The sequence below is a fragment of the Drosophila virilis genome, unplaced genomic scaffold, assembly GCF_030788295.1.
Source record: "Drosophila virilis strain 15010-1051.87 unplaced genomic scaffold, Dvir_AGI_RSII-ME tig00001170, whole genome shotgun sequence".
Taxonomy (NCBI): domain Eukaryota; kingdom Metazoa; phylum Arthropoda; class Insecta; order Diptera; family Drosophilidae; genus Drosophila; species Drosophila virilis.
In genome coordinates, this window is record NW_027212828.1 from 1,216,553 (window position 1) to 1,243,508 (window position 26,956).

Sequence of the window (26,956 nt, forward strand, 5' to 3'; positions counted from 1 at the left end):
AGAAAAATGTTTCAATGAAGACTAAATTACGTACAAGGCCATATTTTGCAATATACTACATTTAATAATATAAAGTAATGGTGTGTGTAAATTATTACTCAGTTATCTACATTTAAATTTGTTTTTAAACAAAATCTCAACAATTGTCTGATCAGTCCTTTGGAAAGATATCATTTACCAGTAGTCCGACGTAGTCGGACGTTGAGACTTTCCTTATGTATTGTGAGCAAAGTTGAACTTTTTTCTTTTGACTGTTTCGAAGGACTTTTAAAAACAAAGCATATATCAGTTTTTGGCTGATCTCTCTGTACAAAAATATAAATCTTATTCGGATAAATTTTTTTTTGAATGTATTTATGCATAAAAAAACGACTTTATCTCAAATTGCATGGCTACATGAACTTAGTCATATTCACTAAGATACATATATTGTTTATAGGAATCACCAATCCTATAAACCCATTTAACACGCAAGACATTTTTTGTCGAATATATATAGTGACATATGTACTACTCACAATGAGTACTCAACATAAACTTAAGATTCTAAGCCAAACTCCAAATTCACAATTATAGCATTCCAGACATAAACATCCGCCACAATTATTCCCACAGTCACTAAAATGCTACAAAAATATACAAGGAAGATCAAGTAAAAATGATGTTTAACGAAAAACATCAAAGCTAGGGACAACGACAACGACGGCTTTAGTTAAATAGTTGGGTCTTATTTAGTATCCGATTGTGATGTTCCTACATATTTTAATTACTTCGGTAGTTTGTTTTCTATACAAAAAAACCCGTTTGGATTTATTAATAAATTAAGCCCGACTATTAAATTATATGAATGTTTTTGTATCAAACAGTAAATTTCTCTGAGTTTTATGACGTAGCACTGTTACATTAAACCATGCAACTACTAATCATATGTTTTAATGATAATTAACAATAGAACATTTTTAAAATTTTACTAATGTTTATTTATAACATTTTTGAACCTTCAGAAAATAAAAGAATCGGCGATCGACCAAAAAAGGGTCTAGTGATGCAGTCGGCTGTTTTGGCAACTCCAGCAACTGCAAACGTTTTAGGAGGAAGTAACAGTTCTCTTGTCCCGAAAGCGAAGCGTGAAGCTACAGACAAGTGGAAGCATGCAAAAAAAAAAAAAATTATACAAGTAAGAGGTTCTAGTCGAGAGCTCCCGCACACCAGCCAAAAAAAAATAGTTACTCTGGTAGGGTTCGATGCACCACTTGCTATGTATCTACTCAAGAGCCACACCAATAATTAAGTATTATTGAGAAAAAACGAATTAAAATAGCGGCACAGAGAACAATCGCAATTGCAATCTGCTGATATAATTCGAAGAAGACTCGCAGAAATGTGTGTGTGTACATGCATATAGAAATTCTTTGAATTTACGCATTCTGATCCATCCATCTGCGCAGTAAAACAAATTTTGTTTTTTTCTTAATCGATCTTCATGAAATTTTCTGCAGTATAACTTATTGTACTATGGAATATTTTCGTAATCTCCAAAAATTAATTGCATTTAAATTGTGGCCTAAATTGGATGGTAGCGGGGAGGTGGGAATAGATATAAATTGAAAGATGCTGGATATATATGTAAATTAGTATGATATTCTAGAAGCAATATATCAAGTTTGGTGACTCTAGCTCTAAATATTTATCCAGTTTGCCCAAAAAACAGGATGTCGATATCGATTTTTATCGTTTGCTTGGGGGACCTACAGCTAAAAAATTTCAAGTCTTTATCTCTAATATGTGCTGATATCATTGCGTTCAAACATACGGACAGACGGACATGGCTAGATCGACTCGCCTATTGATGCTGATCAAGACTATATATATTTTATGGGGTCGGAGATGATTTCATCTGCCTGTTACATACATTTGCACAACAAAATTATACCATCTTAGCCATTTTTAATGAGTTCAGGGTATAAAAATAGGATATCCATTAATATCAGTGCTTTTTTATACCGTGAACCCATTAAAAATGGTGTAAAAGGGTATTGTGTATTTTTGCAAATGTATGTAACTGTCAGAATGAAGCACCTCCGACCCCATTAAGTATATATATTCTTAATCAGAGTTAATAGCCGAGTCGCCAAAGCTTCCAGTAGATCCTGCAGGTGAGCTGTGTCCATTCTTAGGAGGTTTTTCATGTGTGATTATGGGAACATGTCAAATAAGTTGACCGTTTCGAAAGATTCGCCGAATTAGGCATATTAGGCAAAATCCTCCCTCACCAGGATTCGCCCATCCATAATCGAGATGTACTTAGCGTTTGAATAGTCATTAACACGCGCCGAAGCCAATGACAACGACAAGATGCGAATCGGTCTACCTATTTTTTGTGTTTCGATATTGGGTTACCCGCCGCCACCAGAACTAAACTTCGTGCAAACATTTTAGGACCTTGTCCACATGTTTAATGTCGGACTCCTCACCTTCTAAAGGAGACAATTACGTCATCGACATAGACATAGCAAACTAGCCAATCTGCTCTCGCATTACGTCGTTGATGGTTCTTTGAAAGATGCTTGCTGCATTCTTTGGTCCAAAAGGGATTCTTTTAAACTTGTATTTCCCCCGTTTACCGAGGAAAAGGTCTTTTTACGGTCGTGTTCAGCAAGTATGATCTGGTGATAATCATACTTGAGGTCCAAAGTTGAGAAGTATTTGGCTTAGAACTAATTTCCCGCTATCATTTTGTCATTCTTTAGCAGATCTTTGATTTCTTTATTTACGAAATCATGTCCCATTGGATTTGTGTAAACCTTGTCACACCATTACCACGACTGATGTGTTATACGGCATCGCTTCATATGGATCTACAAAAGCCAATTATCTGGTCTTTAGCATTTTTAAGAAAGAATTTTATCCTAATGGGGGGGTCTCTGCATAATTTACTTTTGTTAAATTTACATTGGCACAAGTGTGGAAGGTGATTTTTTTGACTTTCGTACCCCACTTAAGTTGTCGTGAAGCTAATCAAAGCGAGGTCCCTACCTGTGTTAGCAGGTCAAGGCCTATAATGCCATTTAATGTTGACAAATCTGGTAAAATAAATTATGTAGCTTTTGTATTAATCTTAGATACAAAACATTCTCGTGTGATGTTTCCAGTGCCATGGATTGAATGAATTGTGAAATTGTTGTCAACAGGGCAAACACATTTTTATCCTTCGTATGGTCGAATAAAATTCTATGGCGCGCCCGTATCGATGAGGAACTTCATATTATTCCCAGCAGCATAGTTTATCCTTTGCTGCTTTTTGTGAGCACTTGTGCAATCAGATGGAGCTGATCGCTTCATTACATAAACTTGGGCGTGTGAGAGCTGTGGCATCCTTGATATGGAAGGGTCGACTTCTATGGGCACTGGTGCCACATTGTTATTCTGTTGTCTGCCGCTGTTTTGATCGGCTTAGGTTTGCGTCCATGGCTGATTATTATAGTGTGGGCTGATTATTGACCGTGGCTTCTCCTGTTGGCTATTCTGCACTTTGGTCTTTTTCCTCCTGACTTCTAGCGTAGTTAGCCGCAAAGGCTGTAAGGAAGCTATTGGCCGGGGTATGAGTCTCAGTCTCACCAGGACCAGCGACTTACAAGACACTTATAAGTTCGCTAGGAGTGAAGGTTTAAGGGGGGGCCGAAGTGAACGTACCGGTCAAATCACACATCTCCCTCTTTGTCTTCAACAGCTACTCCACTGCTCCGTACTACCTATTCTAGCGGGCAGTAGCCTCGCACCAGCTACGCTAGCGGGCCTCGGCCACGCACCAGGTACACTAGCGGGCCTTGGCCTCGCACCAACTACACTACCGTGCCTTGGCCTCGCACCAACCACACTAGCCCTTTAGGTTAGGGTGAACCTCGGATATTTCTGATGTTTAGTACACGAATGTGACCCCCGAGGATATAAAAGTCAGCATTTTCTCTTCATTACTTTAATTACATTCACTTTATTCACTAGTTTTATTTACTTCCAACCTAATGAGTTTGCTTAACTGGGGCCCTGCCGCACTGCTTTGGAGTCCTAGCGCTCCGCTATACACCTCTTGGTTATCACTCGCGCTCCTTGCTAGACACGTCTACTCACCCTGATTGTTCTCCGAAAAGTGCCGGCACGCTCGCTAGCGAGCCGTGTGCTTGCCTCGGCTGCTCAACTTCGCCGCGAGCTTTCGTAACTTCGCCTCGGAGCTTTCGCACCTCGCCGCCAAATTGAAGTTACGCTCCCGAAGTCGGTGTTGAGCAACTGATCAGCAACGCACGATTGCTGCAACCGCCGGCGGTTAAATTTAAACTATGCAGGGCTACTTGCCCATAACTACGCACTTATTCTAATAATACACAGACTATGCTCTTAACAGCTCCTTTCCTTTTAATGTTACTTAACCTTAATTATAATATCGGTGGCTTCTTGCCCCTTGCAAATCTATTACCTTATACAACTACATTTGATGCTTATATACTATAAAAATTATCAAGTAATACTGCCAATAGCTCCTTGCCATAACCTTGGCGATGTAAACAACGTCTCCTTGCCGTGAGTTCTAAACTGTGGGGAGGCTGATCCTCGGCGAGAGCTGAGTGTAAGTCCTTTGGCTTAGCCGCGAAAAGCACATCTGTGCCATTGCGTTTGAGGCCTGCAACAAAAACTCGCAATGCGTCATCGCGAAGTATTTCCCATAAGCCTTCAGAAATAATTGGCTCATATGAAATATTGACATTGTTGACAGTAAAGTCAGTTTTTTCTCTACTTCGTTATAATAGCGATAGGGCCCCCTGCCTCAAGGTGCCTACCTGCTGTTCTATTAAATGGATGGGTCATTTGTCACGGTACGTTAAATCGAGGCGAAACCACCGACTTTTGACAAACATCGAATTTATGGGTATTTTTGCTTGTGCTTGGTAAATACACAAGTCGAAAGAGCACTGAGAGTACAAAAACGAAGTCGACTTTGAACCAGCCGCACAGAAAATGAAAGGCCTTATCGCCGTCCAATTATTGTCCAGTCTTTATGTTGTTTGGTTAGTGATAATACACAATTATTAGTATGGCTGTTGAGTAGAGGCAGTGGCAAGTGGTGTGGTCTGTCGGGAGCTTGAGCCCTACCGGGAAAACGATTTTTTTTGGGTGGTCTGGCTTTTGAGTGGGGTCGGCAGCAAGTAATGCGGTCAGTTGTGAGTTCAAGCCCTGCCAAGGGAGCATTTTTTTTTTTGTAAATTTATCTTTATTACTTCATGAGAGCGCGTTGCGCGAGCTGCATTTCGTGTTGGTTTAGGGTATTACCTAGTCGGGAGCTCCCGACTAGAACTTACCTCTTATATTTAATTTTGTTAAATAAATCAGCATCAATTTGCTGACTATTATTATTTTTAATAATTGTATGCGGTCGGGTGTGTTGTCTATTAATTCTCTAAACATATCACGCTTTTAAGAGCTTGTAGCTATGTCTACTGGATGGTTTAATATATGGTTTTTCTAGTTTTTTCAGGAAGACAATAAAAAAGAACCGATCGCTAAAAACTAAAACATTGTAACACCCCAGATTGAATCCTTTTCAAATGGCTGTTGGGGCTTATGTTAATCGTTAAGTCGGTGAAATCACTTCCCTTTAGAGACCGGGCTTGCTACGAAAACACGCATCAGTCATCCTACGTCAGCTAACGCATTAAAAACCACGCCTTGCAAAAGAGCCTATGGGGAAATCGGGGACAAGTCTACGTATGAAAAGATATAGCGACTGAACTGTGGACCTCTTCAGCATGAATTCACGAAATCAAAATCAACATAAGAAGGGTAAATTACACAGCGTGTGTTGAATAATGGCTAGATCGCAGGATAGGGAGTTCACTGATAAAAGTGAACTTTCAATCAGTGAGACGTCAGCCTTAGACTTATAGCCTCTGTCCACTGAACACATTTCTGACACATTTCAGAAAATGTCACATTTTTGACAAATGTGCGAAATGCGCCCTGTGCGTTTCCCCATAAGAAAACACATATTTCACATCTTTCAAAAAAGACACATTTTTCAGTAATGCGATGATTAATGGAGATTTCTATCGATGTTGTGAAAAATGGTAATGTATCGAAAACAAAAACAGAAACTTTAAGTAAGAAATTTAAAATTAGAGTAATCCCACAGATTTTAGAATTTAAACAAAGAAATCTCGAAAAGGGTATCTAAAATGGAGCCCTCATTTCAAGAGCGCAATTTTTGAGTTTTGGAAGAAGGACTTTACGGCGCTTATGTAAAAAAGAAACTCGATCAGCTGTTTATTTAAAGAAGCGGTACTTTTGCCACTCACATGTTACCGAATAGGATTTTTGAATAGGATTTATTATAGAAAATAAGTAATTGACATACATATGCAATTATTCGATACAGGAAATGATTGCACACAAAAAGACTTGGACTGTTACGTCACATGCGCAACAGAATATTGCAATATGTTTAAAATCATATCCTTCCCTTAATTTAGTGGACACATAATTACAGATTTTTTAACAAAATGATACCCATATTATTGAATTTTCTAAGAAAACAATTATTATTGATTCTACTAATAGTTGCACACTGAATGCGAAATCTATTATATTTTTCTTGGACAATAAATTAAAAATGTTATATAAGAAGATTTGTGGTAATTGGTTACAGCGCTGTTCAATAGTTAAATACCATATTTTGAAAAGAATGCTTTGCTTATTAGCGAGTGTAGAAGAAGACATGACTTTTTGAATTTGCGAATTTTAAGTATAGCAGTTAAACCAAAAAGGGATAGCAAGGACAGAATTTGTAGAGTGATTTTTCATTGCTGAGTCGTTTGTTTTAATTATGGCTGTTGTTGGTTCTTATAGAAACTGTTCTGAAGTTGTTGTTGAATTTTTGTGCAACAGCAGAAGTAAGTATGGACAGCTGGGTGTTGTGTAAGCAATTTTTATGTGCAACCTCGGTATCATTGATCAGAGAGGGTTCTTAGTTGAGTGTGATTGACGTGTTTTATTTGTGCTCCAAGATTTGTATATATTTTTGAGTCCTGCTGTCTATACCCTTGCAAAGGGTATTATAATTTTGTCGTGAAATGCGTAACGCATAGAAAGAGACATCTCCGACCCCATAAAGTATATATATTCTTGATCAGCATTAACAGCCGAGTCGATATAGCCATGTCCGTCTGTCTGTGAACTAGTCCCTCAGTTTTAAAGTTATCGTTATGAAACTTTGTAGAAGTCCCTGTTTCAGTTACACGCAGCACATATATCAAAACCAGCTGGATCGGACCACCATATCATATAGCTGGAATTGGAATGATCGGTCAAGATATCTTGACCAACTTGACATTTATAAGTTTGACTATGCTCCTCATATATATGCAACATCTTATTAAAATCGGATCACTATATCATATAGCTGCCATAGAAACGATAGGTCGAAAATTAAGTTGTTCTATGAAAAACCTTTTTTGTTTACCAAGATATCTGGACCAAACTCGGCACTAACTATTTTCCCTGTGCTTAGATAAGGGCAAAGCACTATAAGCATTATGAAAAGATTGAGTCTGCAAGGGTATTGGATCTTCGGCGTGCCGAAGATACCCTTTCCTTCTCGTTACTTTTAAATTTTGTTTTTTTGGTGCTTTATTTGAAAAGCTTTCATAACTTGTTCTTGTGAATCGTAAATCTGTTCATTTGCTTTGGTGCTCCCCTGTGCATACAATTGCTTGTGCGTGTGTTCGCTGCTGGATATTTCAGCTTGCATCGCGCTCTCGCAAACTTTTTCTATTGCTTCTCGCTCCAAACGATTTGTTTGTGTACGTATAATTATTTTTTGAGTGTTTACTTGCTCTATTAATTGTGCACCGCTTTCGTTTTTCTCTGTCTTTTCGCAACTGGCATACGCTTATAATAACTATGGCGTGCTATAAGAAACCGTGTACGTTCAAGCAGGCTGATGATTTTGGACTTCCACAATTTGTAAATTGCTGCCTGTGTGAAAATATGATGCATACTAAATGTAAAAAAAAATGGCTAGCAAACCTTCTGCTAGCGTATCAATTACCAAATTAAATTAATTTCACGTCTCTAGCTCTTATAGGTTCTTAGATCCTTGCGTTTATACATACGGACAGATGGACGAACAGACAGACGTACATGTCTAGATCGACTCAGCTATTGATGGGGTCGGAGATGCTTCCTTCTGCCTGTTGCATACATTTGGATTTTGCACAAATACAATATACTCCTATACCCATTTTTAATGGGTTCAGGGTATAAAAACTGTAACAAGCCTGTCACCCTTCCAATCCCTTTTAGACAGGGCACCATTTCTACCCCAAACGTGTAACTTCGACTTCTTTCTTTTCCCAACTTAAATAGCTCTTCATACCCACGATTCGCATTTTCAGAAAGGTTAATATTGGATTTTCAGGCTTTTTCGAACAATTTTATTTTGCATAAAAGTAATCGACTTGCTCGGTGGTGGGGTGTTTTTGCCAACGCTAGGAGTGCCTCAGTCTGATAATGACTTATTTATGGTGTTGAGTGATTTTAATTTGCCGAACATCTCAATCATCAAAGAAAATTGTTCATTGCTGAATCAACTTATTAATGCAACCGATTGGTCTTTCTTATATGACTTGGTTGATATGAATACTGCTATTAATTTTTTTTTACAGCCTTAAGTTCCTCTTAGATATATGTATAACCAAGACAATTCGTTCGACTACTTCTTAAAAGCCAACCCGGTTCACTCCCTGATTGTCAAACTAGCAAAATAAAAAATTTAATTATTTTTAAAATGTTTCAAAAAACTGTTTCGTTTACAGACTTGGCTAAATACTCCACAGCCAAGTCGAACTTCTTTTTTTGGATTCTCAAAGCTACGAGAAATATTTAACTCATTGCAAAAGCCGATTTGCCGAAAATCCTAGAAAGTTTTACAATTATGTAAACTTAAAGCGTAAATCTTTAAGTTGGCCATCTTCTTTTTCTCTCGGGATGGATAAAGCTAACAATGACTCCGATTCTTCTAACCTCTTTGCTAATTTTCTGCAATTTGTGTGGTCCGCACTAAAATACTAAAGCACAAGCTATGGACAACCCTGGCAGGGAGATATGTTGTCCGATATACCAATCGCAAAGCCTGGACCTGAAACCGATCACGAGAAAGTCCCAGAGATTAATAAGGGAAGGAAGGAAGAAAAATGTAGATCGCATAATGAGTTTATACGAGGGAGAAGAGGGCACTTATAAATATTACTTAGTTACTCTAGCTATACGAAACAAAATATTCGGAGAAGCTGACGTGATACTAGAATCATATAAATCATTATATATACACTCCCATGAACTGGAGGACAATATCTAGGTATCTGACGTCGCACTAAGCTGACATGGGAGATCAAATGTTCTCTTTGGTACAAGGTCGAAAAACGATAAATGTGTTCTACCAGGCAGTCTACCACCAGCTGTTTCTGACACTCAACCAAATTAACTTTCAAGAAGAATCAGCGAAAGCCGTGGGATCTTTAACCAAAAAATATCGGATAAAGCCTCGGATACTGTTGTACGTGGGCGAGACTTAAGCCATACACTTAATTTGTGTGGTTTGTAGAAAATCAGCAGCATAGGAACGCATTCACTAGACAAGTCGCAAATCAAATAGTAACAAGACAGCAAAGGCAAAGTGTTAAATAACATGGTTGATCAAGCAAATAACTTTGACCCCAGGTTGACCGATCGAACGCAAACTATCAAACGCAAAACGCATAGCCTGCTCCAATGAACCAATATCAGGACCATCCCATACAGCAAAAATAGAGTGTACCACAACAGGCCGCACCTCATAGAAAGAGGCGCCCGGCGGCACGGCGCCCACAGGCTCAAAAACCCGAATCTATGCCGATTCCCATGGAAATCGACAGCAACAGTCTATACGACGGTGCCATACACATTTACCAGTTCGGGCAGGTTGAACGATTCAATTCAATTCCGAAATCACACGAGATCTAATCTTCAAAGCAGTTCAACTGTATAATCAATCAAGACACTCAACAGTAAAAGGAAAACCAATTGTTGTATTTTTCGGCAACCAAAATATAATTGATGCCCAACAAATAGAATTAAAAAGGCAGCAGATAAGAGAAAAAATCATAAGGAAACATGATATAGATCTTAATTACCAAAATATTAAAAATAAACAATTAAAGAACTATAACATTGGAAATACCATTTACATTAAAATAGACAAATGACTGACACCCAAACACAGAAAAAAACAAGTAAGTGGTTCTAGTCGGGAGCTCCCGACTAGGGCATATCCTGAACCCTCTTATTCCAACACCAAATAAATTAACAAAACAAAGTTCCCTTGGCAGGGCTCGAACTCGCAACTGACCGCATTACTTGCTGTCGACTCTACTCAACAGCCACACCAACAAAAAAAAAAAATAATACTTTCAACGGTAGGGCTCGAACTCGCGACAGACCGCACCACTAGTTATGCCTCTACTACAATTAAATACTTATGATAAAAAAAAGGAACTTAAATAACATTACAAAAAAAGTCGCAATTACCATGCTGTTAGAATGCGATATAATGCGAAGCAGACGCGCATGAATGTGTGTGTGTACATGTATACAGAAATTCTTAAAGCTGCTGCTTCAGTCAATTGCGCAGTTGCATATAACTTTGGTTTTTCTCAACCGATCTTTATGAAATTTTTTTACAGTATATCTTATTGTACCATAGAATATTTGTGTATTTTAAAAAAGTCAGTTGCATTTAAATTGTGGTTTAAATTGGTTGGCAATAAAAGTTGGGTTATTAACTTGATTTATAGCTCTAGGGCGGTAGCGGGGAGGTGGCGATAGGTATGAAATGAAAGATTCTTAAAATATCTTTAGTATACTAGAAGCAACAAATCATATTTGGTGGCTCTAGCTCTTACTATTTACCCAATTTGCTAAAAAAAACAGAATGTCGATATCGATTGCTTGGAAACGGAGTAAGTTATCGATTATCGGAAACAAACTCGATATGCGCGGGAACTAGGAGCATCTACATCTAAAATTTAAAGTCTCTTATAGGTTCTGAGATTCTTGCGCTCATACATTCGGACGGACGGACGAACGGACGGACGGACGGGCAGACAGACAGACATGGCTAGATCGACTCGGCTATTGATGGTGATCAAGAATATATATGCTTTATGGGGTCGGAGATGCTTCCTTCTGCCTGTTACATACATTTGGATTTGGCACAAATACAAATAATGGTTTCAGGGTATAAAAATATAAGCAAAAAAGGGAAAAACAGCCATTACTACAAAAACGGGCAGAAAAATCCATTAAACTAATATAAAAACCTTAGATTACGTTACAGGTTATTCCTTCCAACATGCCTGGAGCTGTCAACAATTCTAGACACAGCTTATTTCAATAAAAATGGGTTTAGCCGCAGTGCAAAACGGCACCTTCAAAATGATTTATGTATTCGACGAAGAATACGAAAGAGCTTTCCACACATTGAAAGATAACCTGCATACTGTACGCCTCACAGCTATCCTATTGCTCGAATACGGTACTGGGAAATTATAAAATGATCTACGCAGATTCAGACCCTCGCAAAGAGCGGCAAGAACGATATATGCGTTGGGAACAACTTGGAAATGGTTGGCCGGCTCGACACACCACAGTGATCACGGAATAGTAACTAGAATTAATGAGCAGTAAGAAAAAAACAACAATCTAGTTTTTATATATAAAATATTGCAGATTAAAATTAAAAAATTGCAGAATCGGCAAGAACGATATATGTATTCGGAACAACTTGGAAATGGTTGGCCGGCTCGTCACACCACAGTGATCACGGAATACTAACTAAAATTAATCAGAAGTTAGAAAAAACAGCAATCTAGTTTTTATATATAAAATATTGCAGAATAAAATTAACGATATAAACGGAGCCACCAATGAGATAATTAAAATAGCTAAAGAAAATACAAATTTTAACAAAGAAAAAATTGTGGTATTTAAATTCAAGATTCAAAAACGAACTGTCGCGTGCCAAACGAAGGTGGAGTTGCAGTTTGTACACTGCAAGGTTTACGCCTGGCCCCCGCCCATGTTACTCCGATGTTAATAGAGACAGCGTAATGCAAAACGTGCTAGTGTTTTATTCTAAACGGATTACATAGGTTAGAACTTAGATATACATTCTCTCAGAATCTTACCGCAGTCTTTCCTCCTACGGCCTTCGAACTCATGACAATAATGAGCTTAACATTTAGTAATGGCGGCAACAAGCCAAATACAGTGTTCCCGTACATTCAGAGGGCAAAAATACATACTTTCAGAATATACTTAATACTAAACAATCGATAACCTAATTCGTCCCGCAACATCTCCGCCTACGTGAAGGGCCAGCTTCACTCACATCCGGTATGGCTGGTTTAGCCACGGGACGAGTCATCAGTGGCACTCGATTGTTGTCTACTACGCGGACGCTGGCGGGTCGAGGCACTCCATCTGGTCCAGGGTAGAGCTTCTCCACTATGCCCGCATATAAACACCATATCACCATGGCATATTGGCTCAACGCGCGCACACCATTTCACGCGTCGCACAAGTGTAGGCAGGTACTCTAAGACCCACCGCTTCCAAAAACGGTCTTGTAACAGCCGCGCCATGCGCCACTACTTCCTCGTGACGCATCTCTCGTTCAGGCAGATTGGCCACTCCTTTGAGTAGATCTTTCGGTGTTAAGGGGGCTTCCTGGTCCACAGACACCGGCAAATGGGTAAGGGGGCGAGAATTCACAATGTTGTCGGCCTCAATCAGGAAACTCTCCAGTACGTGTAGCTTTCGTGCCACTTTCTTTACTGTGTGGCGTAGCACTCTCTTGACACACTGCACCATCCTTTCCCAGGCTCCCCCTTCAGCTGGGTTCGCTGGGCAGTGGAATATCCATTCAATGCCCCTAGAAGACAGCTCACCCTGAATCTTCTCCGGCTCGCATACATCTATTAGCCTTTTGGCTTCTCTGTTGGCCCCAACAAAGTTCTTTCCGTTGTCACTGCGTAACCTTAGTACGGGTCCGCGACGGCAAAGAAAGTTCCTCCTTACGATTATGCGGGAATCAGTTGACAGGTCATGTGCCAGCTGCAAATATGTGGCCTTTGTTGTCAAACACGTAAACACGGCGACCCATCACTTTTTCATTCGACGTCCGATCGTCACAAGGAGTGGTTCAAAATAGTGCAGACCCGTAAATTTAAATGGCCATCCATTGGCCTCCAGTCTGTCCTCTGGCAAAGGACCCATTATAGGTGGCGCTGGCTGCGCTCTATGTAGCTTGCACACACTACATCACTACATCTACATTTGTTATCCAAAATCTTGTCCTGATGTCGCCTATCGTTGCATCGACGTTTTGATACTAATTTTCACATTGTAGTGATACACAATCAGTTCCGTCAGTGCGTGTCGGTGTGACAAGATTATTGGTATACACAGTGCGGCATCGATCCTCCCATACGCACGCAAGACTCCATTGTCATCCCAGTAGGGCGCCAGCCCTCTTATGTCGCTTCGATGACCGACTGATTCTTCATTGTATGAGGCTCGTCAGGGAATGCTTCGCATTGCGCTCGCCGTATCAGCAAGTTCTCAGCGTTCTCACACCCCGTCGCGGTGAAGCAGAATCTCTGAAGCTCAGTCCTCTGTCCACGGCTCCAGCGCGTGAACCTTAAAACCAAAGCCATCGTCCACACCAGCCAACTGTAGCTAGAGAATCTCTGAAATGAAATAAAAAAGTTATTTGCTGCAACTAAGGCAAATTTACTCGGCATCTCTTCTTCATCTTCATAGGGTGAGTGTTCCGTGCCCGGTTCGGACTGCGGCCAGTTGTTTTCCAGCTGCCGCAAAAATGTTGGCCCGTCTAACCATCGTGACCGTTATCTGAGGTCTACGTGGCAATGCGGCCTCGTTGCGTCGTCTGCTGCATTTTCAGCAGTAGGTGCCCATCTCCATTGGGAAACCTTTGTTGACTCCAAAATTTCTCCCACTCGATTTCCGACGAACTGCTAATATCGACGGTGGGTGCTGCCTATCCAACGTAGCACTCTTTTGGAGTCAGCCCATAGTAAAGCGTCGCTTATCGCTATTCTGTGCTTCAGTGTCCATCAGCCTCGTTCCTAACACGGCTGCTTGTAATTCCAGTCGTGGAATTGACATCGTCTTTACTGGAGCACACTTCGTCTTGGCACATACGAAGCATACTCGCACGTCGTTGTTGTCGTAGGTGACCCTCAAGTAAGACACAGCTGCGAATGCTGATTGGCTAGCATCGTCAAAAACGTGCAGTTGTATTGCCCGCTCAGGTGTTGGGTCGAAGTAATGCCGCGAGCTCCGAAATCCTTCCACGTTGTTCATATCCTTAAGCCATTAGCTAAAGGCCCGGGCGATCTCATCTGGTAAGGGTTCGTCCCATTACACATTTCGTCGCCAAATCTCACGCATTAGTAACTTTCCAGTTATCATAAGGCAGCTAAGAAATCCCAGAGGATCGAATGTTGACATGATCAAGCACAAGAACTTCCTCTTCGTAGGAATTCGCTCCAAATTTAGCACACATCGGGGTGCTTTGTGGTATTTCATGTTGAATTTGAAATCGTCCGTGGCTGCTTGCCAACACATGCCTAGAATCTTTTCTTTAGCTTCGCCCCATCCGAAGCTCCTAGCAGACCCATGTTGGCCCAGCGCGTCAGCTACAGTTGACGAACTGGAATTAAACTGGCACAATCCAGCAGTTGCATGTATTTCTCTTATTTATGTTGATATGGTGATGGCTTCGCGTTGACTATCAAAACTATCCACATAGTCGGCCACATAGTGGCATTCAAGAATAGCTTTAACCGCGCGAGGATCTGGATCCTGAACTGCAGGGCATTCAAGGTGTTCACATAGTGTTCGGCTTGGCGAACATACAGCTCCAAACGTCATTACCCTCATCTCCTAAACATCAGGCTCCTGGCGATCATCGCCGTTTCGGCACAGGAATCGCTGGGCGCATCTATCTTGCGGTCGAATCAACACTTGACGGAACATCTTTCAGATGTCTCCACAAACGCCAACGGCACCCTCCCGAAAATGGAAGAGAATAGACGGCAGCGAATAATAGTGCTGCGGCCCCTTGGATAATGCCGAATTCAATGAAATATCACCAACATTTGCTGCCGCATCGAACACTAGTCTTATCTTGCCGGGCTCATTTGAATTTTCAACTCGAAAGTGCGGAAGATACCAAAGTTTGTCGCTGTTGGCTAAAGCGATCTCATGCTGCTTCAATCGTCGAGCATATCCTTTATGAACATAATCGTCCATAATTTTCATATAAGCTTGTTTTAACTGATCGTTACGCTTCACCTTTCTCTCAATGTTGACCAATCGTTTGTATGCCATATCATAGCTTCGCGGCAACTCAACATTATCGCGGTTCCATAATAAACCCGTCTGATAACGTTCTTCTATTTTCACCGTGGTGTCTTCGAGTTTCATCTGTGCTCGTGCATTGTCGCTGGCTGCGACTGGTGGCGTAAGCTTCACACCAATATCAAAACAGTCGTTTACCATCTTTTGGATTGTAAATGCCTTGCGATACGATTTTATTGGAAGACGTGCAACGTTGCCCCACATTTGGACGTCACGTTGATGCAGGCTTTGCATTGCTAAGCTCAGGTTGGACACGGCGACCACATTTCGCAACACATGACATTTGCGCTTGTCCGCTCCACTAACTTCCATGCTTATCATTGTAGTTGGCTCTCTGGTTGCTCTTCCACCAAACCACTGTATATTTAGTTGCCTGCGGTCTCCTTTGATATCTAGATCGCGTAGCAGCTCGTCGACGATCGTCGTTACAGAAGAGCCCTCGTCGAGGAGCGTGTACGTATCGATCCGCTTATTGGCCCCGTGCAATGTCACTGACAATATGCGGAATAGTAGGCGTTCACTGGCTGCGTTGCCCTTGTGTGAGGATCCGCTGGCTGCGTCCAGTATTCATCACTCTATCACCTGCTGGCTGCGGTGCATTGTGACTCATTATGATCATCAAAAATTCGATGATGTCTCTTCCGGCATCCATTAACTTGGCATTCGTTGGCCTTATTGCAGACTTTTGCCATGTGGCCAACCGGTAAACACGAAAAACAAAGCCGGTGCCTTTTTACGACTGTCCACCATTTTAATGGAGAGGCTAAGTTAAACTCGTTGCAGTCCCTGACTGCGTGTTGTCCATTACAGATTGGACATTGTTTGGTGCGACCTCGGTGACGCCCTTCATTATTCTGGTCAATGCTGGCATGCAGCACTCTACGCCTTTGCTCCTTACTATCGATATCCATAATCAAACATACCACATTGGCGTAGTCCGTTAACCACGCGCTAAAATGTACGACTGTCGGGAAAGGCCTAATCGTAGCTGCATGTCTGGCCCATTCCACCCTCTTGCTTGGTGGTAGTTTAGCGACCAAATCCTCATCAGTGTACGATGGATGCAGTTCCCCGTTAGCCGATTGTAGAAAGGCGGCAAGGTTACTCACGCGAGTAGCATTGGCACGATTTTAGCTATGCGGTGCTCCTGAATTGGCTGCACCTCTCGAATACTAACTAGCTGGCTGCGTATTAGCTGTTCTGGGCGGCCGTATCTGAAACGTAATTGTTCCATTACGTTATTCACATTCGTGGGATGTATGAGCAACGACTTCACAGTGTCACGTGCTTCGCCTTTGAGTGCCTTCAACAATCGCTGGTTATTCTCCAGATTCGTACTGTTTGTAAGGAAGCTTCTGGCCGGGGTGTAATTCTCAGTCTTACCAGGTCTAACGAGTTACAAGTTATTTATAATTTCGCTGGGAGAGAGGGGTTAAAAGGGGGGGGGGGGGGGGGGGTGAGTATCCTGACCAAACCAAACCCAGATCTACCTCTACACCAACTACACTAGCGGGCCGTGGCCTCACACCAGCTCCACTGCCTAATCGCCCTATCTTTCTGCCGGGCCGTGGCCTCGTACCACTATGCTAGCGGGCCGTGGCCTCGCACCAACTACACTAACGGGCCGTGGCCTCGCACCAACTCCACTACCTAAACACCAACCGGCAATGCCCACTCCGGAGCCACAATCTCGTATCGCATGCCCCTCGTTCGAGGTTAGGTCGAACACCGGTTAGTTCCGATGTTAAGGTAAGCCGGGTTACCAGGAAACAGGGAATAATCCAATACTTTCTAGATAATTACAACGTTGGCACTTTATTCACTATTATTCATTCCGACCTTATCGTAAATCCTAAGCCCTAGCGCTCCACTATACCATCTATAATTTCGTTTATCTCGCACAGCACTTCTACTCACCCTTAACGTTCAATCACAAGTGCCGGCACGCTCGCCGGCAAGCCATGCGCTCGCTTCGGCTGCTCAACTTCGCCGCGAGCTTTCGCAACTTCGCCTCGGAGCTTTCGCTCTTCGCCGCCGAATTGAAGTTGCGCTCTCAAAGACGGTTTGAGCAACCGAGCGACAACGCACGGTTGCAGCGGCGGCCGGCGGTTAAATTCAAACTCACTATTTAAATCAATTATAATATTCGCGGCTCCTTGCCTCTTTGCTACTAATCGAACTGCTTATATTATTGATGGCTCCTTGCCTCTTATTTCACTAAGATCCTAACCCAATATAATTAATACTTATAACTAAAGAAAATTAATTGTAGCATGCGTACATATGTATATACATACATATGAATAAGGCTGCAACACTTTGTTGTTATGCCAACAGAATGCAAACATAATCAGCGACTTTGTCGCAGCGCGCCTAACGATAAGTGCCCTCTGCGCATATTCAAGTGCAGACGAAATATGATCCGCACTTGATAACAACGACCGCCCAAATAGCTAAGTCAGCGTTCTCACGCTTGACCGTCGTTGTGTATACATATGTGCGCGCATGACTCTCTCTGACTCTCTTGCTGTATATAATAATCCAAAAACCATGTATGTAAAACGGCTGCTCACTGCTTCGCGGTGGACAGCTCGAACTCGAAAAGAAAACAGATAATAAAGAACCATCAAGAAAGACAGACGTCTTTTAAAACTTGGAACCATTACATGGTGACCGTGACAGGACGTCACAAAAACATGAAAACGTTAAGATACATAACTTCAACTCTAATTTTAAACCAGTCATAAAAGTAATTAAAGGAAGTAAATTAAAAGGAAATATAACTCAAAAACAACTGAAACAACGAAGCATCTGGAACGGCACACACCCTGGAGAATCAAAAATTAACTGAGTGAGTACAGGGGGCATGAGCTCTAAAAATACTTTAAAGCTAAAAAGGCGCAGTGGCATTAAAGAGCGGATCAGGCAAAGAAAGTCTGACATCGTAAGACTCTTATATAAGTCCCAAAACCCAATACCTTGGGAAACTGCAGTCAAGCTACATGACGAACTTAAACATCTTGAGTCGTTAAACAAAGTAAAGAGCCCCCCCTGTCCCTCAGAGGAAAAACTTATTAATCCAGTTTCACATCGACCACAGCCACAACCGATCCCGAGAAGGCAACGTGAATGCCCAGCAGACTGCGAGGGACCGCTTTACAGCCAACATTGCCTGGGCACATGTCAGCGGCCACCCACGAGTAAAAACTAGTACGAGAGGCAAACCGCCCCTTGTACCAACGCTGGAACAAGAAGAAGTACGATAGGCAGACCGCCCCTTGTACCAACGCTGGAAAACACCAAGGGTGAACTGACCGACACCGCCACAGAGGGCGTACAGCAAAAAAAAAAAATGTATAATTATAATTATTATTAAAATATTTGTAAAACTATTGTAATGCCCGACGACAATTGAGTCGACCGGCAAGACGTTTGGCCCGTAAAGCCATTCGAAATACTAGGCAGGATAAAATGTACATTCAGTAAAAACTGAATTAATATTAAATTTCTCCCCGCCCACGGGCGTAAATACAAAAAATTTTTAAATATAAACTCAAACTACAAACCTTATAAAGTTAATGAATAGCGTTAACAAAACTATAAGTTCATATATAAATCAAGGACCCAAGTATATATTAAGAATAACAACCCCAAATATGGGTTTGGTAGACGTTAAGACTGTTGACTCGACGGCTAACGTAATAAATAAAGTTGAGGTCAGCAACACAGATGTAAAATTGATAACAATTTTTGTCGTTATGATATTTGTCATATTAGTAGGACATCTATTGTACAAATTATATACGTATCATCATAAATGCATAAAAAAGAGATACCAGAGTCACGCAAATGACCTGGATAAAATCTAAATTTTTCTTGAACAATGATAAGCGACAAAATAAATAAATAAAATGAAATATATATATATTCTTATTACCAGAAATGCCTATTAATAAGTTTGCGATAGAAGTATACTTAGAAGCAATATATAATAGCGACGCAGACTTTAGAATTAGTGCATTGAATATTCTACAACAATAAGATAAAAGGCATAATTTTAAATACACTGCCATAAGTTGGCATTAAAGAAATAGTGGTCCAGTGGACGGCGAGTGCCCAATTATAATGGTAAAACTTCATAAATAGAGAACTATGGAATGGAGTGAATTAGCGAAAAAAATAAATAATTTCCAAGATAAATTCGAAAAATCGTATAAGTGTGTTAATAAGAACGCACCTATAAGGGTTGAAACGCTAATTCACCACATAAACATATTAGTGTTAAACTATAATAACATAGTTCAACTTTATTTAAGTAAAGAAAATAGGCTTACAGAGCAGCATGTAAATCAATGTAAGAAAATAATCAAATCACTTGGGACTAGAATATCGAATATCAGCACTAGGCACAACATAGTAATAGATATCCCAACAGATTTAAAATTAATGGCAACTTTTGAACCAGATCAACTAGAAGAACTGAATGAGTCTAAGCCAACACTAAATAGTGACCCTGAAACTGAAGCTGATAGCGACATTGAGCCACTTGAATTAACAGAACCAAACATGGCTGTAAATCAAGTGGCCTTAGACCGCGAATATGTAAGACAGGTATCGTCTACAATTCCGGAATTTGATGGCAAAAAGCTATCACTGGCCAGATTTCTAACGGCTTTAAGACTAGTCGATCGTACTAAAGGTACACAAGAAGACTTAGCCGTAGAAGTCATAAAGTCTAAAATAATTGGCCCAATTTTGTACAAAGTACAAAATGAAACATCCATTATTGGTATTATAAATAAATTAAATACCAATATCAAAGGCGAGTCAACTGACGTTATCAAAGCTAAGTTGCTTAACATAAAGCAGAAAGGCAAGTCAGCCTCGCAATATACAGCTGAAATTGACAGTTTGCGTAAGCAACTGGAAGCAGCCTATATTGACGATGGACTAGATTTTGATAACGCAGAGAAATTTTCTACTAAAGAAACAATATCTGCCATGACAAAGAATTGCGAATACGAAAAGCTTCGCATAATATTAGAAGCGGGCAATTTCAGCAATTTCAATGATGCTATGGGTAAATATATCCAATGCAGCACTGAAATGACTGGATGCCCAAGTACAATATTGTACTACAAAGGCAGAAGCGATCGTGGAAATTACAGCCGTAACAACCAAAGAGGTAGAGGCAATAGCCGCGGCAATAGTAATTTCCACTATAATGGTAATAACAACAATAGGGGTAATTTCAGAGGAAATTACCGAGGTGGCAACCGAGGTAGAAACAATTCAAACCGAGGTGGCTACCAAAACCAGAACAGTAACAATAGAGGTAATGTCCGAGTAACTCAAGGTAACTCGGAAAACCAACAGACCCCCTCAGATGTTCAAAGCCAATAAATGGCTCTATAAAAACCATCAACCTTAATCTTAGCATGTTTGTAAAAATTAAGAATGAAAGAACAGGTAAATCAATTACACTATTAGTAGATACTGGTGCAGATATATCCATATTAAAAGAAAATACAGATATATTCGAAAATGTAAACGAAAAAATTACTACCCAAATATCGGGTATTGGCGAAGGCATAATTCCTTCAAAAGGCTTAGCCTTTATAGAACTCACTACAGGCAAATATATAATTCCACATAATTTTCATTTAGTCGAACAAAACTTCCCAATACCGAGTGATGGCATACTAGGCATAGATTTTATAAAACAATATAATTGCCAACTAGATTTCACTCAAAGTGGCGACTCACTTATTCTTCGCCCAAACAACTTAAATTATCCAATTCGATTAAAAATACTTCATACTTGTGACAATAATGCCACAGTACTCCCAGCTCGTTCCGAAGTTGTCCGTGAAATACAAATTCCCTCAATACAAAATCAAATTCTTATATTAAATCAAGAAATTGATGAAGGAATTTACATCGCAAACACGATATCCAATCACAAAAATACATATGTCCGTATTATAAATACAACAAATGCCAATAAGATAGTAAACTTAAATAAAATAAAATATGAAACTTTGAACAATTATGATATAGTAAAAGAAACCAACGAAGGAAGAGACAATTTCGTTATGGAAAAATTAACCAAAAACTTTCCACCTTTATTTAAAAATCAATTAAAAGATTTATGCACCAGATAACCGACATATTCGGATTAGAAACCGAATCGATAACAACTAATAATTTTTACAAGCAAAAGCTTAGATTGAAGGATGATGAGCCCGTATACAAAAAAAATTATAGAAGTCCTCACAGCCAAGTACAAGAAATTCAAGCCCAAGTGCAAAAACTAATAGACGACAAAATAGTCGAACCATCAGCCTCAGAGTATAATAGCCCACTTTTATTAGTTCCGAAGAAGTCCCTTCCGGACTCTGACAAGAAGAAATGGCGATTAGTAATTGACTATCGTCAAATTAATAAAAAGCTATTGTCCGATAAATTTCCGCTACCGAGAATTGATGATATTCTACATCAGCTAGGTAGAGCAAAATATTTTTCATGCCTAGACTTAATGTCTGGCTTTCACCAAATCGAACTCGAAAAAAGTTCTAGAGATATAACGTCATTTTCAACGAGCAATGGCTCGTATCGCTTTACGCGATTACCATTTGGCTTGAAAATAGCCCCAAACTCCTTTCAAAGAATGATGACAATAGCATTTTCTGGTCTCCAACCATCTCAGGCCTTCCTTTATATGGATGATCTGATAGTAATCGGCTGTTCCGAAAAACATATGGTCAAAAATTTAACTGAAGTTTTTGACAAATGTAGGAAATTCAACCTGAAACTACATCCAGAAAAATGTTCATTTTTCATGCATGAAGTCACATTTTTGGGACATAAATGCACTGATAAAGGAATCTTGCCAGATGATAAAAAATACGACGTCATAAAGAACTACCCAGTCCCACATGATGCGGACAGCGCTAGGCGATTCGTTGCATTTTGCAATTACTATAGGCGCTTTATTAAAAATTTGACTATTCACGTCACATAACAAGATTATGTAAAAAAGACGTTAAGTTCGAATGGACGTCTGAATGCCAGAATGCCTTCGATCACCTCAAAATGGCTCTTATGAACCCAACCTTGTTACAATATCCAGATTTCGCTAAAGAATTCTGCATAATAACTGATGCAAGTAAGCAAGCGTGTGGAGCGGTTTTAACTCAAAACCATAATGGACTCCAACTTCCAATTGCATACGCATCAAGATCCTTTACTAAAGGAGAAAGTAACAAGAGTACTACTGAGCAAGAATTAGCGGCTATTCATTGGGCAATAACGCATTTCCGACCATATATTTATGGTAACCATTTCACGGTTAAAACTGACCATAGACCGCTAACCTACTTATTTTCAATGGTTAATCCAAGTTCAAAGTTAACACGTATGAGGCTTGAATTAGAGGAATATAATTTTACGGTAGAATATCTGAAGGGTAAAGATAATTTCGTAGCCGATGCGTTATCAAGAATAACCATAAAACAGCTACAGGAAATAACAGGGACAATCCACAAAGTCACTACAAGATATCAAAGTAGACAAAATTCCTGCGCAGGAAAATATCAGGTAGAATTGCCAAGGCAATCTACAGAAAAAGCTTCACAGCCCAACGTATACGAAGTCATTAACAATGACGAGGTACGCAAAGTAGTGACCTTGCATATAAAAGATACGCTTTGTTTCTTTAAATATGGCAAGAAAATTATTGCAAGAATTAACATTGGTGATCTATATACAAATGGAAATATTGACTTAGGTCAACTATTCCCAAGGCTCGAAAATGAAGCCGGTATATTGAAAATAAGCCAATTGAAAATGGCACCGTGGGAAAATATCTTTGATACAATTTCAATAGATAATTTCAAAAATATGGGCAATAAAATATTGACTAAATTAAGGGTAGCGCTACTCAACCCGGTGACCACAATAACAAACAATAAAGAAAAAGAAGCTATATTGTCTACACTACATGACGACCCAATACAAGGAGGTCATACTGGCATTACAAAAACCTTGGCCAAGGTCAAACGACATTACTTTTGGAAAGGTATGACTCGAGATATTACTGAGTACATACGTAAATGTCACAAATGCCAGAAAGCTAAAATTACTAAGCATAGTAAGACCCCATTAATTATAACTGATACACCTGTACATGCGTTCGATAGGGTTATAGTGGACACAATTGGTCCGCTACCCAAATCTGATAATGGTAATGAGTACGCAATCACATTAATTTGTGACTTGACTAAATACCTAGTCGCGATACCAATACCAAACAAAAACGCTAGTACAGTAGCCAAAGGTATATTCCAATCTTTTATGAAGACGTTCATTACGGACATGGGAACAGAATACAAGAACTCAATTATAAATGATTTGTGCAAGTTTATGAAAATAGACAACATAACATCAACTGCACATCATCACCAGACAGTTGGAACAGTCGAAAGAAGTCACAGAACTTTTAACGAATACATACGATCTTATATATCAGTTGATAAAACTGATTGGGACGTATGGCTCCAATACTTTGTCTATTGTTTTAATACGACCCCTTCTACGGCACATAATTATTGTCCGTATGAATTAGTATTTGGTAAGACATGTAATCTACCAAAATACTTCAATAGCATAGCAAACATAGAACCAATATATAACATAGATGATTATGCTAAGGAGAGTAAGTATAGATTAGAAGTAGCATACAAAAGAGCAAGAAATATGCTAGAATTAAATAAGATGAAACAAAAGAAGCGATATGACTTAAATAGTAAGGAATTAAAATTATCCATAGGAGATAAGGTTTTATTAAAAAATGAAGTAGGACATAAACTAGATTTTAAATACACAGGGCCCTATAGAGTAGAAAAAATAGAAGATAGGGATAATATAGTTATTTCTGGAAATAAGAATAAAACGCAAACAGTCCATAAGGACAGATTAAAAATTTTTAATTCATAATCAAGCATGCAAAAATACAAAAAAAAATATATATATATAAAAAAAAAAATAATATATAATAATAATAGAAATAAATAATTATTAAGGAAAATAACTCCATTGTATTACGTTATTTTTTAAAAGGAGGGAGATGTAGCATGCGTACATATGTATATACATACATATGAATAAGGCTGCAACACTTTGTTGTTATGCCAACAGAATGCAAACATAATCAGCGACTTTGTCGCAGCGCGCCTAACGATAAGTGCCCTCTGCGCATATTCAAGTGCAGACGAAATATGATCCGCACTTGATAACAACGACCGCCCAAATAGCTAAGTCAGCGTTCTCACGCTTGACCGTCGTTGTGTATACATATGTGCGCGCATGACTCTCTCTGACTCTCTTGCTGTATATAATAATCCAAAAACCATGTATGTAAAACGGCTGCTCACTGCTTCGCGGTGGACAGCTCGAACTCGAAAAGAAAACAGATAATAAAGAACCATCAAGAAAGACAGAAGTCTTTTAAAACTTGGAACCATTACATAATACGTTGTGCCGCCAGCGGCTCCTTGCCGTAATTTGGCCAAAGGGATGACGGCACCTTGCCGTAAAAACTGTGGGGTGGCTGGTCTCATTAGCCGCCTCACAAGTTGTACGCCAAAGTTGTTTTCGTAGTTCCCAGTTGCCTGCATTGGCTCCAAAATTATCGCTTGTTGGTTCTCCTGTGCCGGAGTGTAGCTGAGCGTTGGCTGTGAAATGGGGCAATAGGCAGTGCCTCAAACAAAGATGGCGATCTGCTCAAAATGGCAGTTCCATTCAAATATGTAGTCTCACTCAAACTTACTCTTGAATTTGGGACTACACTCATAGTTGCAGTTTCACTCAAACTTCCACCCGACGGTGGCTCTCCGCTCAAAGCTGCGAGCAAAGATGGCGGCAGGTTAGCTGTACTACTCACGCCAGCATTACTCATCGGGATAAGTAACTGTACTCACATGTGCTTCACCAGTTTTTGACCTCTGCAACTCGTCCTCTAGCGCAGCGACTCTCTTTATCAAGTCCCTGACTTGCGTACTTGAGAGTTGCGTGCTTGGGCTTGGCGTTCCTGCCAATGTGCTGGCTCGTGCACTCACTCCCGCGTCCATAGTGCCGGCAGGTTGTACACTTGTGTCCACATCCACGGTGCTGGGGCTTTAGGGCTAACAACGGGAATTTGCATTTGTGGTACAGTGCTCACCATTCTACTTGTCTGCTTTAGCTGCGTCCCACTCGCAGTGGTAGCTATCTCCTGGCCATCATTTAAGCGTGGGCTTTTCCTGGGTGACCGTTGTGTCATCTTTATTAGCTCGGAGATGGTTTCTATTATATTTTACGCTGGCTGCGTACTAATGGTGACTATAATTGGGTGGAGGCAGGCCCTGCCTATACTGTGTCTCTCTACACACACTATAAAACCAAAGTTACAGTACGTCTTGTCTTCAGCGCAAGTCGCCCTTGCTGTTTCTTACAATAAGAACTGCGAATAAAAGGATCATGTCGCGTGCCAAACGAAGGTGAAGTTGCGATTTGAACACTTCAAGGTTTACGCCTGGCCCCCGGCCATGCTGCTTCGATGTAAATAGAGACAGCGTAATGCAAAACGTGATAGTGCAAGTGTTTTATTCTAAACGAATTACATAGGTTAGAACTTAGATAAACATTCCCTCAGAATCTTACCGCAGTCTTTCCTCCTACGACTTTCAAACTCATGACAATAATGAGCTTATCATTTAAGTAATGGCGGCAACAAGCCAAATACCGTGTGCCCGTACATTCAGACGGCAAAAATGCATACTTTCAGAATATACTTAATACTGAACAATCGATAACCTAGTTCGTCCCGCAACACGAACTAACAAATCTAGTTCATGCCATTTATTTGGCAAAAACTAATAAAATTAACTCAATAATATTGTCAACATTAGAAGTCAAAACAATAGAAACAATTTTAGAAAAAGAAATGTTCTTTAATGCAGAAGAACTATTAGAAGGTGTTCAAATAAAGATAGCAACAAATTACAAAAGCCTGTTATACATAATTAATATACCTTTAATTGCAAATAAAATATGTACTGCTATGTTATCAAAGCCCACTCAAAATTGTAATACAATAAATGAAGTAAAATACGAAAACATTGTGAAATGTGGCAAAATGATATATGCAATAACAGACCTTTGCGAATGTCATAACGATCTTATGAAATATGAATAATCTAATCTACAAAACGATCAATAACCAACTAGTACCGCACTATGAAGAACTATTCAGCGGAACAATACAGTGACATTAACGGAAAGCTGAGAATCGACATAGAAGAAATGGAACTCAAAAGAATTCAGTTCTAAAACTCGTCCGTTGCCATAGTAGATGAAGCAAAAGAGATAGTCTTCGCAGAAGGGAAAC

At 40.0% G+C, this 26,956-nt stretch overlaps 1 long non-coding RNA gene across 3 annotated transcripts; it reads right to left on the reverse strand.

The window, feature by feature from the left end:
• Positions 1-24,603: 24,603 nt before the first annotated feature.
• LOC26531490 (uncharacterized) lies at positions 24,604-26,415 on the reverse strand. 3 transcript variants are annotated; one of them, XR_004305351.2, is made up of 3 exons: positions 26,230-26,415; positions 26,022-26,176; positions 24,604-25,959 (listed from the first exon to the last, which is right to left on the reverse strand). It is a non-coding gene; the product is annotated as an uncharacterized lncRNA (long non-coding RNA). The 3 variants fall into 3 exon arrangements; XR_004305352.2 differs by having other exon boundaries at positions 24,604-25,307; positions 25,358-26,176; positions 26,230-26,410; XR_004305350.2 differs by having other exon boundaries at positions 24,604-25,431; positions 25,509-26,176; positions 26,230-26,407.
• Between the last annotated feature and the right edge of the window lie 541 nt (positions 26,416-26,956).